General features: G+C 37.7%; 1 pseudogene; it reads right to left on the bottom strand.

Annotated features, from left to right (window-relative positions):
- Positions 1 to 7,075: 7,075 nt before the first annotated feature.
- On the bottom strand, positions 7,076 to 8,598 carry LOC125776195 (uncharacterized; annotated as a pseudogene).
- Positions 8,599 to 16,165: the final 7,567 nt, after the last annotated feature.

Genomic DNA, 16,165 nt, shown 5'->3' with positions numbered 1-16,165 from the left:
TCTCTAACGCCCACAGCGCCACCACCTGTCTGGCCGCAAAATTTATTTAATTTCATTCTCGTTTTTCTCCGGTGGTTTTCCTTCAAAGTTTTTTATTTATATACACATACAAATACATATATAGTATTTCTGAGAAGCACGGCTTTAAAAACTGTTCGTAGGCAGTGTTTTCTTCAATATTTTAACACAGAAATTGTATTTGACTTTATATTATCTAAGTTCACATGTGTGTATAGCAATGCAAGTTGTATTTCCCAAGTTGAATGCTTTTTTTGCTGACGTCAAATAAAGTTTCGTTTTAGCTTTAAAAAATATTACCCAACCTAACCAAGCTCTTTACTTTCAATCTAATTAAAAAGTGTTTAAATACTTTTCCCATCTTTATGATATGCATAACAAACATTTTGCGTTCTAAAAAGACACTATTAGTTTCTAATTTAAAACCATTAAGGCTATACATCAAATTCTATGCAATTTTCTGTATAAATAATAATTTCTTTATGTTGCGCAGACTACGCAGTGTAGTAAAAAACTTTGTAAAGAATCCAACTTCAGCTAATCGCATTATTTTATACCACATCTTTTTGTTCTAAACCCAACAAGTACCACAACAAACCGTCGAGTTATATTTAAAGCTTCCTGCCGAACGTCAACCCAAAAATCTATTGATCCGGCATATCGGATGAATTTTACTTATCTTATGTATATTTTCACAAACTTATTTACAATTGTTGATTGATGACTTCAATAATTACTTCCCAGAGTATACCGAAGAAGCAAAAACTGATTCGTAACCCCTTTAACGCGGAAAATGTTTTCTGCGTTAATAACTATTAAAAACATGACCAGGACTAGTTTCAAAATTAATGATGATTTTACGTGTTGTATTGAGGGGCAATATTAATCCTAGATATTAATGCAAAATTACACAAGTTTGTTTTACACATTTTATTTTTTCTTTCTTTGTAATTCCCAATTGAGTTTTTAGTTAAAGTTTCAGATTTATGTTTTTATTAATTATTTAATTTTTAGTAAAGTGGGCGGCCGTCTAATATCAAATCCTACTAAATTGAAAAAACACATTATAAATCGTTGACGTGTGGATGACATACTATATTTCAATGCATAATACTGTAGTCAGTTCGTGTATTGAATAGAAAAATTTCATAAAACGAAACGATGTGGGCTAAGTTTTGAGAACCTTTCGAGAACTTCTTCTGTAGTGACTTCAAAGTCATGATGCGTGTGCGGCAATGTCAGGCCGATTGATCTATCTTGAAGAATGTTCATTCTTAGCCACGTTTTCATGGGGCGAAGTATCGGAAAAGAGCGTTCAGATCTCGCATTCGTCGCAGGAAGTGTACAGAATATGCGAAGAAAATTATGAAATATAAGATAAATGTCTACATTACAATTATTCAACGTTTCCAATGTAGTAGTTGGACATTTGTTGTCTTTTGACTTATGCTTCTGCCCCCAATGACAAGGCCAGTGATCAAGTGCAACTTTAAGCTTCAAATGGCGCCTGATGTTCTGGTTATACAAAAGAGATTTGAATCAATCTGTCAAGCAGTAATAAGATTTTATACTTCTTTGGTTTTCAAAGCACATACTTACATATTTTTTCTGGAAGCAGCAAACTTAGTTGAAATCCATCCAATACTTCTCTAGAAAGGCACGTCTTGAAATCTTCGCCGATTGTATCCAACAGAGGAATGTGCACTGAGACCCTGATTTATTCTTCGCAAGTTCTCACGCAGAAATTTTTGCATTTTGCTTGTCGGCCGCAGGTTCTTGGTTTTTCTTTGACAATTTTCAGTCCTGCCGCCATTTTTTTGAGCCTAAATAAATGCATCGAAAATGTTCCTCAGCTTTTTGTCTTCGATTTCGGAACGTTATACATAAGTAGCGTGTCTATCATATTTGATGCCTTTACCAGATCGATCGATTTTTTCTGAAGAATCACGCTGAGTGAATGAGTTAGCGATAGAATATCACATAGGCAAAAAATCACAATTATAGATTGAAATTTACATACGACTGCGATAAATATTGTTGCTTTTCCCGCTGTTTCTTTATTTTCCGACAAATTTTTTTATGTTGGAAAACTTGGAGCATAAACCGCGGAGAATGTGTCAATCCAACATATCACAGATGGAGCTGAATGCAGATCTATTTAAATGACACCCAATTATCGTTGACTTTTGCAATCCAAAATCCGCCACTGTACTCAAGGGATTCTCATTCTCATTCTAAGTTGCGTGACTATGGATTAGGTAACTTAGTCGACTTTTTTAGTCCTTCAACATATTGATACAGTGTATAATAGTTTTATTCACCTAACGGTTGGAAGTATGTATCACCTAAAACTAAACAGAGCATATACAGGGTTATATACCGGAACGATATGGTGGATTTTGAAAGAAAATTTGGACTTGTATCCGTATAAAATTATTCTAGCTCAAGATCTGAAGCCATTTGCTGATTTTGCTTTGGAACAACTTGAAAACTATAGCGATTTTTTTTAAGAAAAGCATTTTCTCCGATGATTCTCGCTTTCATCTGAGTGGTGCCGTAAATAAACAAAACTATCGATTCTGGTAAGAAGAAAAAACAAGCTATTGATGAACAACCTTTGATGCGGTTTTTGTTATGGTGGAATCCTCGGTCCGTACTTATTCCAAAATTAAACTGGCTACACGGTTACTGTCAATGGAGAGCGATATATAGTAGGCCGATGATAACCAACTTTTTATGGCCGTAATAAGAAAAAGTTGATCTTGACAACTTCTGGTTCGAACAAGACGGGGATTCGTTCCACACAGCATGTGCAACAACCAAATTATTGCGAGAAAAGTTTTGAGGTTCGATTATTGCAAGAAATGTTACTTGAATGGCCTCAATAAATTGTGATTTAACACCTTTAGACTACTTCTTGTGGGATTATTCAAAGTCATTTGTCTTTAGCAATAAACCTGACTATCCTGAAGCTTTAGAAGTCAATATTGAAGGTGCTATTCTTGACATTTTGCATTAATGGAAAAAGTACTCGAAAATTGGGTTAATAGAATTAATTCCTGCAAAAAAGAAATTATGGAGACCATTTGAATGATGTTATGTTTAGAACTTAATATTATTGTACTGCACATTCAATGAAAAACATTTGAATTTCTTTATCATTAGTTCGGCCATTTAGTGTATTTAGTGAAGAAATCATACCACTCTTATTGGAAAACCACAGAATTATATACGTGATCGGGATAACGAGACATGTTGAAATCCGGGTGACTGTCTGTCTGTCCGTCCATCCGTTCAAACTTGTTGCGGATATTCCTTGACACTATAAGATGGTATTATAGATGGGAGTAATCGGGCCACTACGACGCCCACAAAACTAAATGCATCCTAGATATTAAATTTTATACTCGAAGAGTATAAAAGAGAGAAGTCACCCGAGCTAAATCAGGCGAATACGGTAGTTGTGGCACGATAGAGGTTGAAAATTTAGTGCAAAGTCCAAGAGTTTTCGGCCCATAATTCCAGCCTCTTTTTACAAATAGCTACGCGCAAGCGACGCATAACACTCAAAAAGTATTCCTTGTTGACAGTTTTGGCTAGTCGGATTGAATCGAAGCAAACTGTGAACATAACCTTGATTTTTGACCTACTTTGACGAGGTTTTTTCGGTTTGGGCTCACCTTTGCTACGATACCATATTCATACGATTGAGTTCGTAAGTAAAAATCGAAGACTCGACGGTGTGTTTCGAAAGAATTGAGAGGAAGTAATCGTCTTTGACTTTTCTTAGACCCAAATGATTTTCACTGGTTCTTCGGATATTCCAACGAAGCCAGTGAGATATCTCTGACTGTTAATCGTCAATTTCCAAACACCAATTCCATTATTTTATTTACGTGTTGATTCGACACAGGGGATCGCAGTGGCAAGGGGATTCTATTGAAAAAAAAAATAAAATTAGGCGTGGCCTCGCTCTCTAATAAGTTTAATGTAATTATCTCCTAAACTACTAAAGCGAAAACAACCAAAATCGCCTAGCACATATACTTGTATTATAAGAACTCCCAACGAAAGTATGAAAATGAATGAAATCGAGTGATAAACCCGCTCACTCCCATAAAACGTTAAAGTTAAAATCTACGTGAAAAATGAATAACTAAATACGCCAGAGACATTGCAATTTTACCACCTTCTTCTTTACTGGCGTAGACACCGCTTACGCGATTATAGCCGAGTCAACAACAGCGCGCCAGTCGTTTCTTCTCTTCGCCACGTGGCGCCAATTGGATATTCCACGCGAAGCCAGGTCCTTCTCCACTTGGTCCTTCCAACGGAGTGGAGGTCTTCCTCTTTCTCTGCTTCCCGCGACGGGTACTGCGTCGAATACTCCGTACAACTTGACCTAGCCAGCGTAGCCGCTGTCTTTTAATTCGCTGAACTATGTCAATGTCGTCGTATATCTCGTACAGCTCATCGTTCTATCGAATGCGATATTCGCCGTAGCCAACCCGCAAAGGACCATAAATCTTTCCCAGAACCTTTCTCTCGAAAACTCGTAACGTCAACTCATCGGTTGTTGTCATCGTCCAAGCCTCTGTACCATATAGCAGGACGGGAGTTATGAGCGACTTATAGAGTTTGGCTTTTGTTTGTCGAGAGAGGACTTTACTTTTCAATTGCCTACTCAGTCCGAAGTAGCACCTGTTGGCAAGAGTAATCCTGCGTTGGATTTCCAGGCTGACATTGTTGGTGGTGATAATGCTGGTTCCTAAATAGACGAAATTATCTACAACTTCAAAGTTATGACTGTCAACAATGACGTGAGAGCCAAGTCGTTTTACCACCTATAATGTTAAAATTGTACACAAATAATGCATTTAAATGCATGGGTTGAATCGGGTCAATACTACCCTTAGCACCCCTATACCTAATATAAAGATTTTTGACTTCCGGGTGATTCCACACCGCCTACATCGGCCAATATGTGAGTTATCTTAATAAAATTCAGAGAGCGTGTTTTTCTTATTACGGTGTATATTTGTGTTTGTTATGAACTAGCTGATCCCGCAGCCGTTTTCCTGCGTGAAATTATGTGTTTTGAAATGAAAGGAAAGTTAAATTTGTCATTTTTTTTTCAATATAACGTATTTTTTGGTTTCTCTTCCGGTGCGTAAATGTACAGCGAAGATAGTTTTCCAACGCAGTTCCAAATTTATGCCACACATTTCTACCGACTATCCTTGTGTCCTGATGATTGTCATCCATATCTTCGGCAATGTCATTTTTGTTCGTATCCCTTAATAGACGCGGGTTTGAAGGCTGATATGTCGAAATGATTATCGTGAAAAGTGTGCGAACGTCATTTTCATTCCAGTGATTATCATTTTCCAGCAATTGTAATTGCTGGCTTGCTTCTCAAAAAGTTGCACACACCGTGTCATTCACAGTACGCAATGACTCATATGAAGTTGAACCGCGTACATTTATCAATAGCAACCGAAGGTAGAAACAATCATCGTTTTTCGGGTGGATTGTGTAAATTCGTCCCAATGCATTAGTTGTTAACACACCTGGATGTCCATCTACTGGTTGGTGTTGCTTTCTGCGTAATTATTTCTTCGACGATGTATTCCATGTATAATATCAAAGTATTTCCGAATGTCCTCGCAAACGGTTCACTGACGAAAGTTGAGCAAAAAGTCTTAAATGTTAATTTTGTTGCTGGCGGTGTTTCCACTGGCTGTACTGTATTCCCTGGGTTGAAATACACTCTTTGGCCATTCTCCAAACTAACTGCGAGACGCACAATCGTCGGAAAACGTTCATGAATTGCAAAAGTATGTATCTTACAAAGCACTTTATTGCAGGGACCGTAACTCTTATGACTTTTATCAAAAAAATTAAAAAATAAGAGTTATTTTTGATTTTTATATATTTAGATCAAAAATAAAAATTATTTTTGATTTTTATATATTTAGATCAAAAATAAGAGTTATTTTTGATTTTTATATTATTATCAAACGTCCAATTAACTCTTACGTAGATATATTCACGGTAGCAATGCTTTAATTAAAACAGTATTCAGAAGAAGCAAATTTAGGTGTAGTGATAAAGAAGAATCTGACAATTAAAAAATAGAAAATTATGAAAATATCATGGATAATGAATCAGCTATAAAACGTGAATAGAGCGAAATAAAAAAAATTCTAAAATTCTTAGCTTACGTAAACATAAAAAGTAATGGTTACTACTGCGAGAGGCTTATATGTAAGTTTTGGCTGCCATTCAAGTCAGTGTTAAGAGGTTTTTTCAGGTGTCCAATTTTACCATCATAATCGATTCTAAATGTTCCTCAGATAAATTATATCTCAAATCTCCCAATATCAATCTGAGTGCCGAAAACGACCTTTCTACACTGACTTGAGGGGTTACATACGTCCAGATCGATAAAAAATCGTTTTTTTTTTATAGTTTATTATTCTTTATAGTTTTAGGCGTATTTCTGTGAAAGTCGATTGTAAAAATTCCCCATAGATACAAAGTTATGGTAGAAAATCAGACCGCCCGACGAGGGTTTTATACACACAGGTGAAAGTTTAAACGCGTTTTTCTCGAAACTACTTTTCCCGGAACGGTCTGCATGATAACTCATACAGTTTTTAACACTTTTTTATTTTCTCCACTTCTGGCCATAAACTACTAAAAAATAAAGTAAACATTTTTATAATTTTTTATTTTTATTTTATTTATTTACTTTTATTTATTTTAATAAATATTGCCTAAAAAAATTATAAAAAATGCGATAAATTACACTTTTTTGAATAAAAACAAATAAAATCAAATAGAAATTGTAATTCTTAATTTTTCTAAATTTGTTTCATCAAAATCGGACAAGCGGTTCGCGAAAAAACATCAAGATAAGGAAAAAATTTAAAAGGTCATAAAAAAAAACTGACACATACGAACGCCAAACCCTTTGAGGGTTTTACTGTACTGGCCTAGTACCATCACCCTGATTTGGAATTTCTCACCCCCCAGATTAGCTGTAGTACTGTGTTATTACAAATTATTTTAAATTTATTGTCTTAGCTCACCACGTTTACTAGCTGGAGCACCATTTTTTTTTAAATGATTTTTGGCCGAATTTATTTTCTCATTTGACAACACACGCTTAAATCTGGGGTCTAAAAATAGGGCTGCATACATAGTGTCACATTCAAGCAACTTTGTTTGCTTTTTTTCGATGTGATCCAGAAGTTGTCTGGTCATCTCAGTATTGAAGTCTTTTAGAGTAAAAATAAGCTCTAACCAATTTTTATAAAAATCTCCGAACAATAAATTAGATTTTTGTAGTTTCAGCGTCAGAGTATTTACTGCTTGCATAATTTTTTCTAGTTCCGCCCACTCATGTGTAGGAGTTCCTCGGATAATGGCAAATTTTCACAGCAAAATTCTTTTAAGTGTAGAAGTCGCTTCAACATATTATAAGTGGAGCTCCAACGTGTTGGTACGTCCAATATTGGTTTGAGGGTTTGGCTACTTTTTATACTATGTCTGGAATAGAATGAAAAATTTAACAAGAACACATTTTGTGCATGCGAAGTTTAAGGAAATAATGCAGGTGTTCTCAAATATTTTACACAATTCCGTGACTTATTCACTACATTTGTATTTAAGTTATCTAAAAAGTCTTTAACAGCTAACTGCAATGTGTGGGCAGCACATTTAATAGAAATAATATTTTCGAATCTTACATTGCACACAATATTTTAGTTATTGTCTTCTATTTCACTGTCACTTTCTTCGTCATCACTATGCAATGATAACAGCTCCACCGCTTTCACCATATTCCTGCCGTTATCTATGGTTACTGCATAAACTTGCGCCTTATCTATATAGAAACTTTTCAAAACATTTTCAGTTTTAGTGGTAAAATATTGCGCAGTATGTTTCTGCTTCAATTCAAGCATGGCTAGTGTGAATAATTCAAGTTTATTGGATGTGATTATTTGCACATTTACACCCAAAATAGCCCGATCGTGGCGAGTAGCTGTATCCATTTTTAAGCAAAGTATTTTATTTTTTGTTAAATTTCTTATATTATTTTTTAAATTATCATACTGATCTTTCAAATGGTGTAAAATTTTTCTTGAGTTTATTTTTGGAATATGTAGACCATCAAATATTGGGTTTGTTAATATATTAAATGGCTCACTATCAAGGGCAATGATTGTTTAGTTAACAAAGTGATGCAAGAATTAACAACTTCATTCACGGACATTTCAAAGGTAAATTTAATTTTCTTTATCGTTTTTGCATCCTTCACTGCTTTTTATTTTAGCCCTTTTGTCATCATATATATGACTATGGTCCTTTTGTAAATGTCTTTTCATATTAGTTAAACAGAGTGCACTAATTTCTTTTTTTACAAAGTTTACATTCTCCATTGGAGCCTTCAATAATATAAAAATCACGTATGAATACATTTCGTTTTCTTCCCATTATGAACTTATGTATATCAAACTTTTACTTTTTCAGTTTTATAAATAAGCAGTGCTCATCACATCTTCTCCCTCGCGATTGAATGCTATCATGTAATATGCAATATGCATTGAAATTAGCAAATTGAAAACAACAATAAGATTACACTAATAAAAGGTGTACGCTTATAATAACAAGAACAAAAATGAAAGAACAAGTAATAGCGTTATTTCAAGTTCAGGTGCGTAACATATTGTTGTTATTATAACCGTACATCTTAGTTTTACTTTAAGGCTTAACAGAGATTAAGAAACATATTATGTCACAAATTTTGAAGTAAATTTTATTATTGATTTAAAAATATAAAAATCAAAAATAATTCTTATTTTTGGTCTAAAAAAAATAAAAATCAAAAATAGCTTTTATTTTTGATCTAAATATATAAAAATCAAAATTTAAAAATCATACAATATTTCGCATATAGTTCACATAAAACTCATGATGGTGTAATCAAAACTTTTCTACGATGTTCCTTTATGTATGATTTTTTTTATTAAAAATTGTAAAATAACTCTTATTTCCGGTCCCTGCTTTATTGCCGTTCACGTACAAGTATCGACCGTTTCGTTCAAGACCAATAACTGCTATGTTGCAAATGTATTTTATCGATTTCACCAAACTGCAATGCAAAACATTGATATGAGTTTTGAATGTGAATATGACAATAATGGTGAATATATAGTACGATCCATGTGTTGTTCTGCCATTGTCGTCTGGTGAGCGACGCCGATATAGTGGATATCCATCATTTCCAGTTTGTGTTTCCGAAAGAAAAGCACGTGAATAGTGTTTCGTGCATTTATTGTCAGACATACAAACCGAAGTGGGATTGTGGTGTCCGCAAGGTCCATGAACCTTATTGGTTTTCATCACTTCGTATTATGCTGGATCTTTCTTTGCATCAGAGATTTCCGCATGATTGAATGATTTCATCAATTTGATCTGGTGTAACCACCATCCACCATCCAAAGAAGAATGTCTCCATGCGGCAAACCTCTCTTTTGCAACTAACAGAGTACATCTAGCATCTAACAGCAACACATATGTATACGTTGCTTCAAGATAAAGTCCATCGAAGCTGTTGCTTGAAAAGTCTTGCTGTGGCATCGGAACGATCGCTTACGCGTATGTCATCGCATCCTGGGTGTACTCGGTCATGTGCCTTGGGCTGCTTATGTATGTTGATGCCAAAAAGAACGCCGACCGATATTAGCGCGACCTCTTAGTGGCATCGTAACAAATTTCAATCTGTAATTGATCACTTTGTGTGCAACACACATAACATTTTCACTGAATAATTTTCAAAAAATTTTGGGCAAGAATTTAGTATACCGTCCCAGGATATCAAGGATAAAAAGGATATGGTCGGATAGAGGAGATTATCCTGATCAGGGATATATATGGTTATAGCCGCAGGAAGCTTATAGTTTCGTTATTCGAGTTATTCGCGTTTAAAGTTTAAAATTTGGAATATTTTATTTACATATTTTCGATATATAAAATTAATTTTGCACTTATATTTTTCAATTTTATATACACTAACACATCACTTACTCATTTGCACACAATTCTTTTATATACCATAGTGCAAAAATTGCTTTTAATATACATGTTTAGGCCAGTGCCTAATTTCTTTTTACCAACCCTAGTGAGTATATAACAAACTATTGCCAGTTAGCTGTTAATAACTTTCACTCAACTGGCAATAGTTTCGTTAAAAACTCCCGCTAGATTTCACTCAATGGCTTAGCAAGCGATTCTGCTAGTCACCTTTTTTCACTTTTTCTGAAGACCTGAGAGAAGCAAGACGACGTCCACCGGCCATCATAACCATCATCACCATTATCACAAACGAGGTAATATATAATAACTTAATATTCAATAAAGAACCAAACGTTGTTTTATATATTATATTAAACACAAAACTTGGTATTTTTCTTTAATTAACATATTTCCTTTCTTTGTTTCCTATTCTCAACCATCGACGCATCGTCCTCGAGTGACTCGTCGAGAGTTCGAGAATAATCATTGGTCCTTCAAGCCGGATTTTAAACAAATATCTTTTTTACATAAATTTTTGGCGCTGCACCAACTAACGAGGCAAACACCACATACCGGAGTCTTTCAACACATACATCTTTGGCGCTGCACACCAATTTACCAGCAACTACCTTATTTTTCATCACATAAAAGTTTGGCGTTGCACACCACTTTATTCAAATCAAAGGAAGATGACTCGCTACAGTACCTTGAAGAAGACTGCGGCGCTACACCCAAACCGGTACCCACTTTCTTGCACGCTGTGCAAGGGAAAGCACCCATTGCGGCTCTGCTCGACCTTCCGAGCCAAGACACCGGAAGAACGCCTTCGGGAGGCACTCATAGGCAAGTACTGCGTAAACTGCCTAGCGGTAAATCACAGTGCAGCGAATTGCTCCAGCGACGCACGGTGCCGGCGCTGCAACGATAAGCACCACACAATGCTGCACATCGGGGAAAATACCCGTCGCCGCCCCGCAGTGCCGCAAAACCGTCCATGGAGCGAACAAATGACCTCAAGTTCCGACGATGCTCACTCAATCTATGCGTCAGACCCTGGAACGGAGACTAGGCCTCTCCAACCAGAACCGGAGGAGGGAGAATTAATTGAAACCGGAGCGGAAACACGGCCTTTCCGCCTATCACCGCGAGAAGAAACGGAAACCCGGACTTTCCGCCCCCTTCTGCAACACGAACGTCACTCGCACAATCGCCGTCAGCACCGCCGCCAAGCGCACAACCCGACCAGACTGGAGACCAGGTCTCTTCAGCTTCACCGGGCTAGCTTCTTTAGAGCCGGGCTAACGGATCAAGCCAGCATATTGACTCCTTCCTTGCTGCCAACGACAGCTATTTCACCCACGGCGGTTGTAAAAATCGAGGCAAGAGGACGCCTACATCTAGTGAGGGCTCTCATAGACGCCTGCGCACCTACATCGCTAATTGCGCACGATCTCGCAAGGGAACTGCAACTAGTGCAGACTCATGTCGGTGGTCAACACGGCTGCCTCTTCGTACTGCGAGGCAGACATGGGACGAATGTCCGCATATCCACGCATGCAAGGGTAATGCACAACTAAGTATATGCGCATCAGCCCGACAACCACGATGGACTCCGATAACGCAGCGCCGTATACACACATAAAGCTCGCGGATCCCAATTTTTATAAGTCGGCGCAGATGTTTATACCCGAATTATGACCCAACAAGTCATGCCACAAATGTTTGGGCAGCTTCTCGCGCAGGGCTCCATTTTCGGCTGGGTGCTTTCGGGTACGGCCCGGTACTAGCATTAAGTTATGTCTACCGCTTTTTGATTTTTATTTAAATACATATTTTCTTTTTCTTACAGATTTGGTCATCTTCATGTCGACTTGGGTTTTCGTACATGTCCGTCAAACCCTTCCATGCCATTGCAAAACCATCATTTGTAAGAGGGCATTTCGACACAATAATCTTAGCCTCCCCTTGAGTCTTTTTTTGAGGTGGTATAATTTCTCAACCGGTGACAAACGCTTGCTTTTGATGTATACGGCCGTGAACATATCCCGGAATGTTGGCCACGAAATGTAGTCCCCTTTAAACACATCTGTATCGCAAGGCGGAAGGGAGTGGTTATTATCTACCTCAGCAGATTTTTCTGTGTCTTTGGGGGTTGAGAGGATCTCAGACATATCCTTCATTGCCCCCATGCAACGTTTATAGCATAGACCGCCTAGCTTGAACTTCTTTTTTATGAGGGCATAGTCTTTTGAAGACATGTCCCCTCTACTATTGAGTTCATCATGGGCAGCTTTCGCTTTGCATCAAATTTCTCTCAACTCGTCTTGTTGTGTCACAAGAGCGTTTTTTGAGATGTCCTTTGATGCGGCACTGAATTCAGACTCGTATTCGATAACGTAGTCTACTAAGCGCATGAAAGCTTCCATGTTTTGTTGATACAAGTGACCAAGAAGAATCGAAAATAAAATTGTAATCTAAATGAATCGAGAAATACTCAAGACTGAGCCGACTTTGGCCTAAAGAGTACGGGAATCGCTTTGAAAATAATTCCCCAAGATTGAAAATTTTATTTGCAGCACACCACTGCCAACCAAACGAGAATATATATGTAATTGTACGAAAATTGTACGACGCTTATGCGTTTGTACGTATTATTTTTTTTTAATAATAATAGTAGCCGATATCGCAATATATCTGGCTTTAAATCACTTTATTTATTGAATATATTTTCAGCAATCACTTAACAGCATATATGTAACTATATATAGCTACACTTTATATGGCTCGCCACACAAGATAAAGCTACGCCAACGAAAATTAATGTGTTAAAAAAGTGTCTCAAAGTGGCAAAAGTGAAGTGTCTTAGTGAAAAATTAAATACACTTAAATTTCCAAAAAATAGAACAGAAATTTCGTGAAAAGATTGAGGAAAATCAAAAATCAGTGCCGTAAGTGATCAGTTGTGAATTCAGAATCGAATTATCTGCTGTGCACAAAACTTTAATTGAATATCACCGCAATAATTTCACTGAAACACTAAAACACCAGCCACTTTGTTTAAGGTCACCAATATAAAAAAGTGCAATTAAAAAACAACCACGTAACTTTGATTTCCTTTGTTGGTGTGCAGCGCCAAAAAATGGATTTGTGGTTAAAGAATCCCGATGTGCGGTGTTACTTCGATTGGTGTGCAGCGCCTTGTGAATGTGTTTGTGCAAAGTAATCCCGGTTTGATATCCGGCTCGAAGGACCAATGTTTATTCTCGAACTCTCGACAAGTCGCTTGGAGGACGATGCGTCGATTGTTGAGAATAGGAAAAAAAGGAAAGTGTATTAGTTCAAGAAAAACACCCAGTTTTGTGTTTTATATAAGAAGTGAATTTATTGTGTCTATGGTCAAATTGTTATAAATTACCTTTGTTAATTTTGTGATGGCCGGTGGACGTCTTGATTCACTTCCTTCTTGGTCGAGGGTTGAGAAAAGGGTGATTAGCTTGCTATGCTATTGAGTGCAGTGTAGTGATTTTAACGAAACTATTGCCAGTTGAGTGAAAGTTGTTAGCGGTTTATATGCTATATAAAATTATAGCACAATCTTTCCTTAAATTACTATAAATTAGAGTAAATTATGGTTATTTCAATGCACTTTATTTCATGCGTGACCTTTTTTTTGTTCGTATAGATAAATAGAAATACAAATATAAAAATCATATGATATAAATTCATTCGTGATATTTTTTATTTTTAATAAATAAAAATCAAATAGCGATAGATAAAAAAATTGTTTCTAGTGCCAGGGCGTACCCGCAAGCACCCAGCCGAAAATGGAGCCCTGAAGAGAAGCTGCCCAAACATTTGTGGCATGACTTGTTGGGTCATGATGCGGGAGTAGACATCTGCGCCGAGCACCAAACGTATCGGCGTCAACTTGTAAAAGTTGGGATCCGCAAGTTTTATGTGTGTGTACGGGGCTGCTATGTCGGAGTCCAACGTGGTGGTCGGGCTGATGCGCATATAATCATGCATTACCCTTGCATGAGTGGATATGCGGGCATTCGTACCATGTCTGCCTCGCAGTACGAGGAGGCAGCCGTGTTGACCACCGACATGAGTCTGCACTAGTTGCAGTTCCCTTACGAGATCGCGCACTATTAGCGATTTAGGTGCGCAGGCGTCTATGAGAACCCTCACGAGATGTAGGCGTCCTCTTGCCTCGATTTTTACAACCGCCGTGGGTGAAATAGCTGTCGTTGGCAGCAAGGAAGGAGTCAATATGCTGGCTTGATCCGTTAGCCCGGCTCTAAAGGAGCTAGCCCGGTGAAGCTGAAGAGACCTGGTCTCCAGTCTGGTCGGGTTGTGCGCTTGGCGGCGGTGCTGACGGCGATTGTGCGAGTGACGTTCGTGTTGCAGAAGGGGGCGGAAAGTCCGGGTTTCCGTTTCTTCTCGCGGTGATGGGTGGAAAGGCCGTGTTTCCGCTCCGGTTTCAATTAATTCTCCCTCCTCCGGTTCTGGTTGAAGAGGCCTGGTCTCCGTTCCAGAGTCTGAAGCATGGATTGAGAGAGCATCGTCGGAGCTTAAGGTCATTTGTTCGCTCCATGGACGGTTTTGAGGCACTGCGGGGCGGCGACGGGTATTTTCCCCGATGTGCAACATTGTGTGGTGCTTCTGGTTGCTGCGCCGGTACCGTGCGTCGCTGGAGCAATTCGCTGCACTGTGGTTGACCGCAAGGCAGTTTACGCAGTACTTGCCTATGAGTGCCTCCCTTAGGCGCTCCTCCGGTGTCTTGGCTCGGAAGGTCGAGCAAAGCCGCACTGGGTGCTTTCCCTTGCACAGCGTGCAAGAAAGTGGGCACCGGTTTGGGTGTAGCGCCGCAGTCTTCTTCAAGATACTGTAGCGAGTCATCTTCCTGAAATTACCCTGTTGACAATTTTTTGTTGTTTGTTTTTGCCTATCATTTAAGACTGATTGGGTGGCGAGAAAAAGTGCATAAATATTTGATGGTGTGAACGCTATATTATATTGCATAGTGTGGAGGTGGCCTTATGTGGTGTGAAATGCCTTACATTACCATAGTGTTGTAAATAATAATAATTACATAAATAAAAACATTTTGCCTTTAGCATCAAATTTATGTTATCGTTATTGTTTTATTTGTCACTGGAATGCAAATGAAGTTCGCACACATTTCGCGATAATCATTTCGACATATGTATCAACCTTCAAATCCGCACCTATTATGGTATACAAACAAAAATAACATTGACGAAGACATTTTACATCGTCTTCTCTAAAACTTGGAAATGGGTCAATTCCGGTTGATACTTCCGGTGGTTTGATATCAATTCCATTCGCCGGTTATCAATTCATGAAAGATGAACTCACCACGAATGTTCGGCCATTGCCAAAATATCGTAACTACGATTCCTTAAGTTCATGCGCAATGTTAACTGCCAAAAATACCTATGTTGTTGACTTAAACTGGAAGATTCAAAGTCAAATTCCGGGAAACTTGCGCTCATACAAATAGATCGATCGTTTTGACGATGAAGACGACGCCGTGAATTATCCAGTGGAATTTCTCAATTTTTTGGAGAGGCTTGGTAATATGCCACCGCACCATTTGCGTCTCAAAGTTGGATCTATCGTTATTATGTCTATCGCTTTTTAATTTTTATTAAAAAAAAAATAATAATAATAATAAAAAATGAATGAATTTATACTATATGATTTTTTTCTATTTATCTATACTAATATTGTGCTATAAATTTGTACATGGTTATGGTGGTCGATGGACATGTAATTATTTTTGTGCTCACCGCAAGGGGGCCGGTATGTTTAGGCCAGTGCCTAGTTTGTTTTTACCGACCCTAGTGAGTATATAACAAACTATTGCCAGTTAGCTGTCAATAACTTTCACTCAATTGGCAATAGTTTCGTTAAAAACTCCCGCTAGATTTCACTCAATGGCTTAGCAAGCGATTCTGCTAATCACCTTTTTTCACTTTTTCTGAAGACCTGAGAGAAGCAAGACGACGTCCACCGGCCATCATAACCATCATCATCA

Source organism: Bactrocera dorsalis, chromosome 2, assembly GCF_023373825.1.
Source record: "Bactrocera dorsalis isolate Fly_Bdor chromosome 2, ASM2337382v1, whole genome shotgun sequence".
In the NCBI taxonomy this organism is placed as follows: Eukaryota; Metazoa; Arthropoda; class Insecta; order Diptera; family Tephritidae; genus Bactrocera; species Bactrocera dorsalis.
The sequence above is the reverse complement of the archived record's forward strand: the minus strand, read 5'-3'. Positions and strand labels throughout refer to the sequence as shown.